The sequence below is a fragment of the Ochotona princeps genome, unplaced genomic scaffold (genome assembly GCF_030435755.1).
Source record: "Ochotona princeps isolate mOchPri1 unplaced genomic scaffold, mOchPri1.hap1 HAP1_SCAFFOLD_142, whole genome shotgun sequence".
In the NCBI taxonomy this organism is placed as follows: Eukaryota; Metazoa; Chordata; class Mammalia; order Lagomorpha; family Ochotonidae; genus Ochotona; species Ochotona princeps.
Window position 1 is genome coordinate 192,501 of NW_026701045.1, and position 12,500 is coordinate 205,000.

A 12,500-nucleotide genomic window follows, 5' to 3' on the forward strand; every position below is an offset into this window, starting at 1 on the left:
CGGAATACAGATCATTCGAATTTACATTCGTGATTTCACCATTTATTTATTTATTTATTTTCTCCTCAATTCTCTCTCTGAGCTTTGGCTCAATATCTTGTCAAAATGCCATGTAAACACCTCTGGATGGGGCTCCGAGGCATATGGGTTTAGTTGTTGCTGTTGAGGTTCTGCGCACGTTTTGTCAGAAACGCTTAGTTCTCTCTCTCTCTCTCTCTCTCTCTCTCTCTCTCTCTCTCTCTCACACACACACACACACACACACACACACAGGTTTGAGGCCAAAGCTGTTGAAAAACCTGTTTGTATCCTAAACAGAGTTGTGTAGCGCTGAGAACCAGGATTCCATACTTTCTGTTCACCAACTTCTGAGTTCTCTAGGCCTGCATTTGGGGGGAAAAGTTCTGAACTGACTGGTGAAGTGGTGGAAGATTCCTCTCTCTCTCTCTCTCTCTCTCTCTTTCCATTTTTTTTTTTAAACAAAGAAAAACCGGCAATGTTGTCACGGTGCTGGTGGAACCGCGGTTTCCACATTTTTGGCTCGCTCGCTCGCTCTCTAGCTTTCACCATCCTGTGTCATCTATGTCTGCTTATTGGAAGGACACAGCGACAAAGAGAAAAGGGAAGGAACTTGTGGGTGGAAGAATCTCTTCAAAGAGCTCGCTCTTTTGCTCGTCCTTGCCCCTCTCTCTTCCTCTCTCCTCTCTCTTCCTCTCTCTTCTTTCCTCCCATCTCCTCTGACACACCCGCTCCCCCCTTCCCCGCTCCAAACAAACTTGCTCACAAATCTCTCTCTCTCTCTCTTCCTCTCTCTCTCTCCCATGATTGACTTGCAAATGAATAAATACAAGAGTCTTAAAATGTGGTGTTCACATTAAAGGAAAATGTAACTAGTTTTCTGCCCACTTCAATGTTCCACACTGTTGGGGTGGTGGTGGTGGTGGTGGTGGTGGTGGTGGAAATCTTATTTTGCCTTCAGTGGAGTGGAGAGAGAGAGAGAAAAAAAAGAAGGCATTCAACACCAGGTTGTTGAAATCCACTAAATATTCCTAAGGGTGCAGTAATTGGGCAACCAGGTGGCAACATTTGGTCGCTACACCGCAACCCTGAGTGCGATTGTGCTGAGTCAGGTGAGAGAAAACAAACACTTAAAGCATGTATTTGATTTACTTGGAAGCCAGCCTGCTGAGTGATGGCTTGGTGGTGGTTGAGCGGGGGGGGGGGGGGGGGGGGGAGGAGGAAAGGGGCATGGGGGGGGGGACTTTGACAAATCTTCGCACACGTGGGTGGCACAACATGAATTCTTCTTTAAGGAGTCCCGAACAACCCAACTTTTTCCTTTTTCCTTTGCTCTCTCTACTTTCTCTGACCCCTTTGATCCCTGCACTAGGATGCTGTCAAGTAAAAAGCAGTCCTCTCCTATCAGTGGGTGCTGGCTAATGAACCACTGTGAGGGAAGCGAAACACATCGGAAAGTGGCTTGGTGATGGAATACGCTGGGGTGCACCAGTGACACCCAGGAGGAGAAAAGCCAAGCCAAAACAAAAAGTGCCTCCCTGCCTGATACCACCCTCCCCTCCCCCACAAGCCCCAGGGAAGGAAGGAGGGAGAGAAGCTGTGTTTCACTGATGGTGGGTGGGTCTTGTGTGTACGTCTTGCAAGTCACCTCCCCAATCCACATCTCCTTTCCCAGGCCAGAGCTAGAGCCAGAGCCAGGGTCCAGGGTCCAGGGACATGTAAGGAGAAGCATGGGGCAGGCAGGGCACCCGCACCCCGCCTCCTCGTCAGAATGAGCCTCTGTGTGTGTGTGGGTGGGGGGGTGTGCCCCAAGAAAGCAGCAGCCATCGTTTTGGAAGCCACTGGCTTGAGGGACGCAACCTCTCATTCAATTCCAAGAGGCCTCATTCATTGCCTTCATTGAAATGCAAATGGTTGGTTCAAAGTCCCGTTGTCTGCCAAAGGCTTCACTTTCTCTCCGCTCCACCCAGAGCCATACCTGCCCTCAGGCGTTTGTCAGTGAAAGGATCTGCCTCTCCGACTGGGGCAAAGGTCAGCCACAGTCGGTCACTCCCCTTCGCTCGCTCTGGAAGTGCAAAGTGGGATCTGGCCGCTGCTTTCTGACTCGCATGGGGCAGACCATGAGTGGTTCTCAGGAACGGCTCCCTTCTGATGTGGCCTTTCCATCGGCATTATTGATTCACTCTTCCATCCATCACCTTAACTATGTGAACGCGTGTTATTAACCTGTGCGTGTACTTCTGTCACTCAAACAAGCAGAACTGCTCAACATCAAGCATCCCTCCCTCTCAATAGAACGATCTAGCTGAACCGATTACTCAAAACACAGAGAGGAACCCCTTACCTGTCCTTGTGCAGGTGCGCGGGGCGGGGGTGGAGGGGCGGTGGGAGGGGTTGCAGGAATATACTAGGCCTGTGCCCCGTGCCAGGCCCGGTTCTCTGCTTGGATCGGCGTTGGACCGAGCGACCAGGACACAGCAGTCCAGAGCCTTACTTACATCTCACAGTCGGTGCCTGTTCAGAAAAAACAATTCCTCCATCCATCCATCCATCCATCCATCCATCCATCCATCCATTTTATTTTTATTGAAACTCAGATATATATAGAGAGAGAAGGAGAGACAGAAAGAAATATCTCCTGCCCGCTGGCTGGTTCACTCCCCAAGTGGCCACCATGCTTCATAAAACTCATTTCTTATCCAGTTATAATTTCATTAAAATATCTCATGTTTCCCAATTGGATAAAAAACAAATGGTATCTAAAAGTCTGCATACGAACCAGCGTCGCAGCCCTATGATTTTATCCAAATGAAAATGCATATGAGAGAGTTATTTGCACCCTTACAGCTATCACAGCTCAATTCACAATAGCCAGATACGGGATCAACACAGATACCCATCAGCGGGTGACAGAATAAAGAAAATGTGGCACACAAACACTATAGAATACTACCCATTCATAAAAATTAATGAAATTGTAAAACCTGATATACTTTTTTTAAAAATTATTTTTTAATAATCTTACTTGGTTGATTAGGGAACAGAGTGTCAAGGGCTACAGGGTGAAAGTGGGAAATACCATTGTTTCCACATCAATATCATTTTACCCTGTATCTGGGGTCAGGGGAAAAAAAAAAAAAAAAAAAAAGGGAAAAGCCCCACCCAACCTCCCACCCATCCCAGATCCCCAACGGGAGGCACGCTCTGAGGCTCCTGCTCATACAGTTCTGATAGTTCATCAGTTCTAGACTGCTGCCAATGTCTCAGTTCCAATCGCAATGAACCCTATTCAGAATCCACTGGCTGACAGTCTCTTCATGGTTGGGGTTCTAAGATCAGCAGTTCAGTTGGAGGGATCTCTCTCCAAAGAAACTTCATCTGAGATGATCACAGGCCTGATTCCTGCGCGAGTCTGCTAGTACACAGTCCAACACCGTCCGTCACACCGATCGGCTTATGATCATGCTGGTCGTTGGGATTGCCGGGTTCGTTCTGTTTCCAGGCCTGTCTTCCTCGTGAACCGACGGGTGTCGTAGTCCGGTTCGATCCTGCCCGCTTCATATTCGGTCCTCACGCAGACCGGTTGGAGCTGCAGCCTAGTCGGGAAGTAGTTGTCCAGCAGGGGAGCCCACATTCCCCTGTCAGCTTTGCCTCCTCCCCCTGACTATCACATGTGCTGTTTGGGCGCTGCAACCACATCTGGTACGGCTCACCTCACCTTGGCATTCCTTATTGTGTACTAGTATGTGTCGCAACCGAACCTGGCTCGACCCACACTCTGTTCTGGCGCTCGGACTCACCAGCGGGTGATGTGAACAGGTTCAGCCTGGTCTTGCCCCCAATCCATGCCATGTGTATACCAGTGGGATAATTTCCATAGCCTGTTCTGGGCTGTTTCCTATTTGTGCTGCTTGCGCTTACCTGCAGGGACTGTGTCCTGCCAGAGGAGTTGCCCAGGCTCCTCCATCAGAAACTCTCCCAGTGCCAGGTTTCACGCATACCAGTGGGTCCATGAGCCAGCCCTGTTCAGTCCACCTCCTGTCCTAGCAGGAACAGTGGTGTTTCCTGACTGTTCTTCAACCCAATCTGGTTCTTATTGTTGGACGGTGAAGGATCCTGAGGTGGAGCCGGCAGCCACACGCCAGTCAGGAGGACCCTGTGCGCGCGTGCGCGTGTCTGTGTGTGTGAGTGTGTGTGTGTGTGTGTGTGGTTGGGAGGGGTGTGTGTGTGTGTGTGTGTGTGTGTGTGTGTGTGTGGTTGGGAGGGGTGTTGCTGAGAGAAGGAGAGACAGAAAGAAATATCTCCTGCCCGCTGGCTGGTTCCCTCCCCAAGTGGTCGGGGCTGAGCAGAACCAAAACCAGGAGCCGGGAGCTTCTTCCCGGTCGGTCTCCGCCACACAGGCGGCTGCCGATACCGAAGGCTTTGTGCCATCCTCGACCGCTTTTCCAGGCCACAGGCAGGGAGCTGGACGGAAGTGGGGCAGCTGGGACTCGAACCGGCACCCGTATGGGATCTCGGCACGTACAGGCCGAGAAATGGAGCCACTAGGCAACCGCACACGCCTGGCCCAAGCAACAACTCTTGCCTTCCCCTCGTCTTCTTGTTTGGTCCGGGGAGATGCACGCTGTCGACATCTCTGGCCCAGGCCTTGTATGTTTGGCACATACGGCCTGATGATCTATGGGTAGCTTGCTGTTTTAGTTCAGGCAGGCCTTAACGTGCTCTCCGACGGGAGCTACGGCCTAGCTGACAGGAGGAGTGCCTGCCTGCCTGCCTGCCTGCCTGCCTGCCTGCCTGGCGTTCCCCTAGCAGGCTGGCGGGCTCCCAGCCCCAGATCTTGGGACCGTCTGGGGGCTAATGCGGTCCGGCCGGCCTGCCTGATGTAATTTTTTCACCCAGGCAGTCCCGGCGCTTTGCTGACAGCTGGGTGTTGTGGCCTAATCCGGCTGGCCCGCCCGCCCGCCCGCCCGCCCGCCCGCAACGCACCCACCCACCCGCCCAGCCATTTTGGCTCTCTTTTTGCCTGACTGGGTGCAGCGCCCTAACTTGATTCCGGTTCTCACGCTCCCTCTCCACCACCCCCACCGCACCACCCCCGGTTCTTGCGTGCGCCAGTGGGTGCTGTGGCACAATCTGAGATGGCCCACCACCAGTCCCAGCTATCGCCATTGGGCTGGGGTACGGCAACCTAGCCTGGCCTGGTCCATCCCCAGCCCTCCTGCGAACTGTGGGGTGCTAGCCAGTTCACAGTTCAATCCAGCCTGGCTTGCGCCCCAACCCGGCCTGGCTAATTATATGTGTGTTTTGGAAGGCAGCTCTTCTCTGCGTTCACATCTATCTTTCTTTTCTTTAGGATTTAGTCACTAGGCTAACATGCCGGCCGGACCCAACCAACCAACTAACCAACCAACCAACCCCTTGTCTTTGATGGACCGTGGGTGGGTGGGTGGGTGGGGTGTGGAGGCGGAAGAGTTGGAGGGTCAGCTCACCATCTCTTATTCTGCGGAACTGAAGGGAAAGGGTGCTCTGAGGGAGAGACTGGGGCACCTGTGCCTGAGTTGTGGGTGTTGTGTGCGGTCGGCTCTGCGGACAAGTCAAGGGGACTTGAGGACGGCAGAGCAGGAGGACATATGGGCTGGCCTGTGCCCTTCCTGCCCGAGGATTTCTCTGGTGGATTGGGAATGAAAGGCCACTATGCCGACGTGAAGGCCTCACAGGTGGCCTTACCTGACACCTACTTCTCCCTCCATGTTCTGGATCCTGGCCAGGAACCACTCAGCGTGCAACCACTTCTGCTCACAAATTGGAAAGAGAAAGCTGTGTGATGCCCCCTCCTGGGATAGAGAGAGAGAGAGAGAGAGAGAGAGAGAGAGAGAGAGAGAGAGAGAGGTGAAGAGGCCCAATCCCAGCCTGGCTGCTCCCTTTCTCCTTTTCCTCATCTGGACCTTACCTGCAAATGGGGAACAGAGAAGACTGAATTGTTGTCACATTCTCACTAACTCAATTTCAATCTCTCTCTCTCTCTCTCTCTCTCTCTCTCTCTCCCCCTCTTTTCCTCTCTCTCCTTTCACATCCCTAACCTGTTTCCATGGCACATCCTTTCTGTCCCTGAGGAACTTCTTGGGTCTTGCAAGAGCTCACAGGAAGGACAGGCAGACGCAAGGGCGCTGCAGAATAGCTTCACTGGCTTTTCCTCCACTTTCATGTCCCTGTGGCTCCACTTCTGATCTAGCTCCCTGTTTGTGCCCTGGGAAAACAGCGGAGGGTGGTCCAAGTGTACGGGACCCTGCACCTGTGTGGGAGGCCTGGAAGAAACTCCCAGCGCCTGGATTCGGATCGGATCCAGTCAGCTCCGGCCGTGGTTGTGGCCATTTGGGGAGTGCACCGGCGGATGGAAATCTTTCTGTCCGTCTGTCTCTCCTTCTCTCTGCAAATCTGCCTTCCCAATGAAAATAAGTCAACCTCAAGGCCAAATAAATAAATAAAAATAAAACTAGAGAACAGAAAGTGAAAGCAAGACAGTGGGGGATACTGGCATTGTGGCACCGCACACACGCTCAACAGCCTGTCAGCAGACACACTGGCCTTGCCGTATGGGAACACCGATTTCATCTTGTTCCTGGCTCCTGGCTTCGGCCTAGCTTGGCCTCAGCTGCTGTGACACAGGAGGGAGAGAGCCCTTCCACACTTTGTGACAATACCGCCTAGGGAGGGACATCCAGGAGAGACAAGGGTGGAGGAAAGGTCTCTTGGCACATATTGTGGGAACGGACTTGGGGTGAGGCGCTGACTGGGTTGTAGCTGTGTGTGTATAGGGAAATCTTTGCTGTACCAATGTGGTTGGGGACATTGAGATGGACTGAACCGGGTTTCTGATTTTTGTGAGACAGTCTTTCTCTCTCTCTCTCTCTCTCTCTCTCTCTCTCTCTCTCTCTCTCTCTCTCTCTCTCTCTCTTCTCTCTCATTACTGGATGAGGTTCCCCGGGAGAGCTGGGCTTGGAAAAACGTGGCCCAAGGGATGAATCTGGAACTGACCCCTGGGCTCGACACTCAGTGTTGTCGTTGTGATCTCTTGTCTTTGCTCTTCCTGCTCCCCCATCCTTCATCTTCCCCGTCCCATCGCAACCCCAACTGACTCCAAACCAGAAACCCCAGCGTGTTTCAAGAATCCACTCGTGCTGTCTGCGCGCCATCTAGTGGCCACAGTATCGGATCGGACAAGAGGCGAAAGCCAAGATGGCGCTGACGGCAGAAGCCAAGATGGCGCCCGCGTCTGAACAAGTCTCGCGAGGCCTCGGGGTGGTGGTCGGCGTGGAGTTTGGGGGGGGAGTCGAGGAAGGAGGAGGGAGGGAGGGAGGGAGGGAGGGAGGGAGAGAGTCGGTCTGGCGCAGGCGCAGTAAGCACAGTCGGGCTTCTGGCTTGCTGGCTGAGCAGTGGCGGCGGTGCCGGCGGTGGGGGGAGGGGGGAGGGGGGAGGGGGCCGCGGCGGCAGAAACCGTCCTTCCGCCGGGCCGGGACTGCACTGTGCGCGCCTCTCTAGGTGCTCCTGCCACGTCCAGGCGGGGGGATCTGTTACCTTCCCAGGGATGTTGCCTTAGTTCTTTCTTCTTGGATCTCTCCATTCCTTTTAGGCTCTGTTTCTCTCTCTCTCTCTCTCTTTCTCTGTTTTGCTCGCCGATTCCCGCTTTCCTCTCTTTCTTTCTTTCGCTTTCTCCTTTTCACTGTCTCCTCTCCTTCTACCACTCCCCTACATCTCCTAGAATTTCACTTGTGACTCCCACCTTTATTTGACAGTCTTCATCCTTACATTCTCTGCCTTCCCCTAGGTTGTTCTTGAGTTGTTTTTTCTCGTTCAATCTTTATAGGCCTTTCTCTCGCGTCCTCATTCTGGATTTATTTTCTTCCCTCATCGGTGTGTGTCTGGCCGTTGTACCTGCGTGTGTGTGTGTGTGTGTGTGTGTGTGTGTGTGTTCTCCCCTAATGTTCCCATTGCTTCCCTTTATGTTGTCTTTCTCTTTTCTTAGTTTTTGTCTTTCTTCTTCTTCTTCTTCTTTTTTTTTTTGTATTCTTACCTTTGCCTTCCTTTCAGTTCTCATTCTCTCCTCCCCCCACCCCCCACCCCCGTTTCTCTCTCCCTTTTCTCTCTCTCTCAATGTCGGTGTTTTCATTTTATTTTCTGTCTGCCTTCTTCCTTTACCTTTGGCTTCCTTGGTCCTTCTTAACTTGTTTCTCTCTTCTCTTTCAATCTATATATGTTTTTCTCTCGCGTCCTCATGCTGGATTTATTATCTTGCCTCATCTGTTTTACTCGTGTGTGTCTGTTTCCCCCCCCCCCCCCAAAATTTTGTTCTATTGTGTCCATTGCTTCCCTTTATGTTGTCTTTCTCCTTTCCTAGTTTTTGGTCTTCCTGGTTTTTTTTTTTTTTCTTTCTTTCTTAGTTTTGCCTTCCTTTCAGTTCTCATTCTCTCTCTTCCCCCCCCCCCCGTTTCTCTCTCCCTTTTCTCTCTCAATGTCGGTGTTTTATTTTCTGTCTGCCGTTTTCCTTTACCTGTGTGTGACCAAGTCTATCCACCCTTCCCCCAAGACTGTACTGATAGGTCAGATGTATCCTGTCACAGTAGATGCGTGGTCACTTGTCGCTGTCCCGCAGCGATGGACTTGGTGCACGGAGCCAATAATAACACGCGTGGACCCCTGACTGATGGTCAAAAGCCGAGGTTTATTAGTAGCATCAGACTTTATACTCTGAGGGTCATATAGGATAAGGGAGGAAGTGCTGAGCTTATCAACAAAACTATTAATGCTTGTTTGGAACTCCTTTTGTCTTGTATATTCCACCAGGTGTTCTCATATACATATGCAGATGATATCCAATAAGGTATACAAAAGGTAGCCATTTGGTTATTCTCCTCCAAATATTATCCAACCAACTGTAGTCCTGTGCTCACTGACCTTTTCAGGTCACAATGTCCTCCTACAGTCACTCACTACTACAACTCGATTCTCCCCAAGCCACGCGACCTGGTGTTCCATGCATCAACACCGAATGTTAACATTTCACCAGTGACGGTCACGACACAGTTTGGTTCTAAATGAGAGGCAAGGCAAAGCAACCGACCTGGCGGCCGGGACCAGCCAGCACCCCCTGCGAGGGGAGGGAGGGAGGGCGGCAGTGACACACATTTCCCTGCCTATCTCGGCTTCATTGCCTGGCTGCGTGCATCCAGCGTGCTGTCCCTTTGTCCCTTGGTGCTGGCTGTCTGACTCCACCTGGTGGCAGCCGTGCTGTAGCTGTAGAGCATTCTGGAGCCGGCAAGGGCGAGCAAGTGGGTGGAGAGCCCGGGACAGGATGTGACAAAGTCCCCAAGCTGCAGGCGGGAGAGTCCCAGCCCTGCTGGGACCTTGGTGGCTCGTGTGCTGTTCGGAGATTGAGCCTGGAGGCTTGCAAGTGAGCAGGCAGGCAGCTGCGGGGGTGGGTAGGTGTCTGCTCGCTCCCGATTGTAACCGGGCTGGAGTACCGCTAGAGTGCATGGGGTCGACCAGCACACCCTTTATCACTGCCACCGTGCACTAGGGGACTCGATCGGGGCCGTCGGCGGGGCTGCGAGGCCACGGCCACCGGCCCGACACTTGTCGCCTGCACTAGGGGACCCGGTCGGGACCGTTGGTGGGGCTTGAGGCCACGGCCGCCGGCCCAGACGCTTGTCGCCTGCACAAGGGGACCCGGTTGGGGCCGTTGGCGGGGCTGCGAGGCCACGGCCACCGGCCCAGACACTTGTCGCCTGCACTAGGGGACCCGGCCGGGGCCGTTGGCGGGGCTTGAGGCCACGGCCGCCGGCCCAACACTTGTCACCCGCACCCTAGGGGACCTGGTCGGGGCCGTCGGCGGGGCTTGAGGCCACGGCCACCGGCCCGACACTTGTCGCCTGCACTAGGGGACCCGGCCGGGGCCGTTGGCGGGGCTGAGGCCCTGGGCCGCCGGCCCGACACTTGTCACCCGCACCCTAGGGGGACCTGGTCGGGGCCGTCGGCGGGGCTTGAGGCCACGGCCACCGGCCCGACACTTGTCACCCGCCCTCTAGGGGACCCGGTCGCGGCCGTTGGTGGGGCTGTAGAGTTGTTTGCTTTTCTCTAACTCCTGGGGTCGACCAGGTGGCCACAGGAGCATGCCCTGTGGGCGATGGCTGTGTTTTTGGGGACTTGTGACCCGGGCCCCCATCTGAGGGGCGGCTGTGTCCCATAGGTTGTCCCTGTTGTCCCCTGGAAGGGCATTTCTACACCTGCAGTTGTCATTTTGGATCTGCAGGTAGGTGCTGACACGCTGTCTCCTGGTGACTGTCACCGGAAGAGCTGGGCCCCTGGGTTCGCGTCTGGGGCGGTAGGGGGGAGCGCGATGGGCTGCCGGCGGCCTGGCGCTGGACTGCGTTCCCCCTGCCCATCCGGCGCCGAGCTCCCTGCCTGGGTTCGTGCGGGAGCTTGGTGTGCGATCCTGGTTTAGCCCTGCGACGGTGCCACCATCTCCGGCTTAGAATTTGCCCCGAGAGCGGCAGAGGTGAGGCTGGGCGCTGGGTCCTATACCCGTGTCCGTCTTCTGCCGCAGGTGGCCCGCTGCGTGTAGTGGTGGCTGACAGAACCCCCTCAGAACTGAGTCTCAGTGGTCGTCGGCTTTATGCCGCGTGTGCGTGTCAGGCGTTCCTCCGCTGGGGTTGGCCACCGCTGCTGAAGAGGCAAGGGGCTGGCGAGGCTGTCGACGGACCCCCCTGGCAGCTGTCCTCGCTGGGCGTGACCCCCTGTGCCTCGTGTGATGTCATAATCCTAGACCGAGACTTGATCGATGTGGTGATGTGGCGCTCTCCTGGGCCGGGCCTAAGCCGCTTACAGACGAGGGACGGCCATTCATGGCGAATGCTGCCGAGCTGCTCGTTCTGTCTTGCGGGCTCCTGGTTCCTCTTTCCCCTGCCTTGGCGTGGTGGGAGAGGCCAGGGGTGCGGAATCCGGCTCGATCTCCGCTCCCTCTGCCTTGTGCCGCCTGAAGGTGCTGGCGTTGGGGGTCCAGGCGGGGGTCCTCGGACGTGGCGGACACCCTTCGCCCTCTGCCGTGTCGGTGTGTCATGGTGTGTGGGCGGGCCCCGTCCCGCGGTGGTGGTGCGGGGCTTGTCTGGCAGAGTCTGACCCTGCTCAGCTCTCTGCGGTGCTCCTGGAGCGGTCCAGGTCGTTTGCCTCTCAGGCGCCTGGAACCGAGTGGTGCCGTCGCTCCTTCACTGCCCCGGTGTGCTCTCTCCCGGGTGTGCCGTCGCAGCCTCGCTGGCGTGTGCTGCTTGGTGCGTGGGAGTCCCTGGGGGGTCGAGGCGGTAAGGAAGAGGTAGCGTGGGTGCAGCGCAGGCCCGTCGCCGCCGCTGCTGCTGCCGCCTGTGGCCTTGCTTGGCCGCTGGTGTCCCCTGCGCGTCTCTGGGGGCAGGTGGCTTCCTTTCCTCTACCGCAGACCCCTCCGCCCGGCTTCGGGGCTCGCCCCGCGGGTTGGGTGTTGCTCCCTCGAAGGGCCCTCTCGGCCTGGTGAGAGGTGCGCTCGGGGTTGGTGGGGTGCGGCCCACCTTCGGTGAGAAAAGCCTTCTCTAGCGATCCGACAGGGACGTGCCTTACGTGATGGGGTGCCGTATCCCCCGCTTGTCGCCGTTCCTTCCCTCCTGGTGTGTGTCGGTAGCCACGCTGCTGACGACGCGGATGGCTCGGGTTCGTTGTGCGTTAGGTGGCGATGGTCGCTCGTTCCCTCCGCCCTCCCCTCGGGGAGTGTGTGGGGGTTACGCGTGGGCTCTTCCGGCCCCCTTCCGCTGGGGGCCGGACGCTGCCTCTCGCACCTCTACCTCGCCGTGGCCCGTGCCTCCCCCCTCTGGGTCGGGGGAGGGTCCCGCTGGGCCGGGCCGGGTGTGTCCCGGTGCCTGCTGTGGGCCTGACGGAGGGGCTCCTGTGGTCGCTCGCACGCACGCACGCGGTGTGCGTGTGTCGCCTCCGGTGTGTGGCCTTCCGCTTGCCACCTGGGGCCCTGGGGTTGTGTGTGGCTTTGTCCCGTGCTGCCCCTGTGGCCCTGGTGTGGGGTGGCTCTGCTCGCTTCCCGCCCTGGGCTTGCCGTTGGCCCGCTGGCCGGTCACCGCCGGCGAGGGTGGTGCGGTGGGGCCACGGGTTTGGGCCTGTTGGGTCTCCCCTCGGCCGCGTCGGCCTTGGGAGCGTTCCTGCGGGGTTGCGGCCCTCGGGACCGGGGCCCGGATGTTGGCGGATGGAGGCCGGGATCCGGCAGCAGGTAGGCGCCCGGCGTGTGGGCGTTGGCGGTGTCGCGTTGGGGGCCCCGGTGGGGGGGCCTCAGGCGCGCGTCGGGGAACGCGTGGGGGTCGCTGGAGGCGGGCTCCGGTGTCCCAGGCGTGTCACGGGACCGCCCGGGTGTGGGCGGTGGCATCCCGTGTCTGTTTTCCGGGAGGGACCCGGCTTTC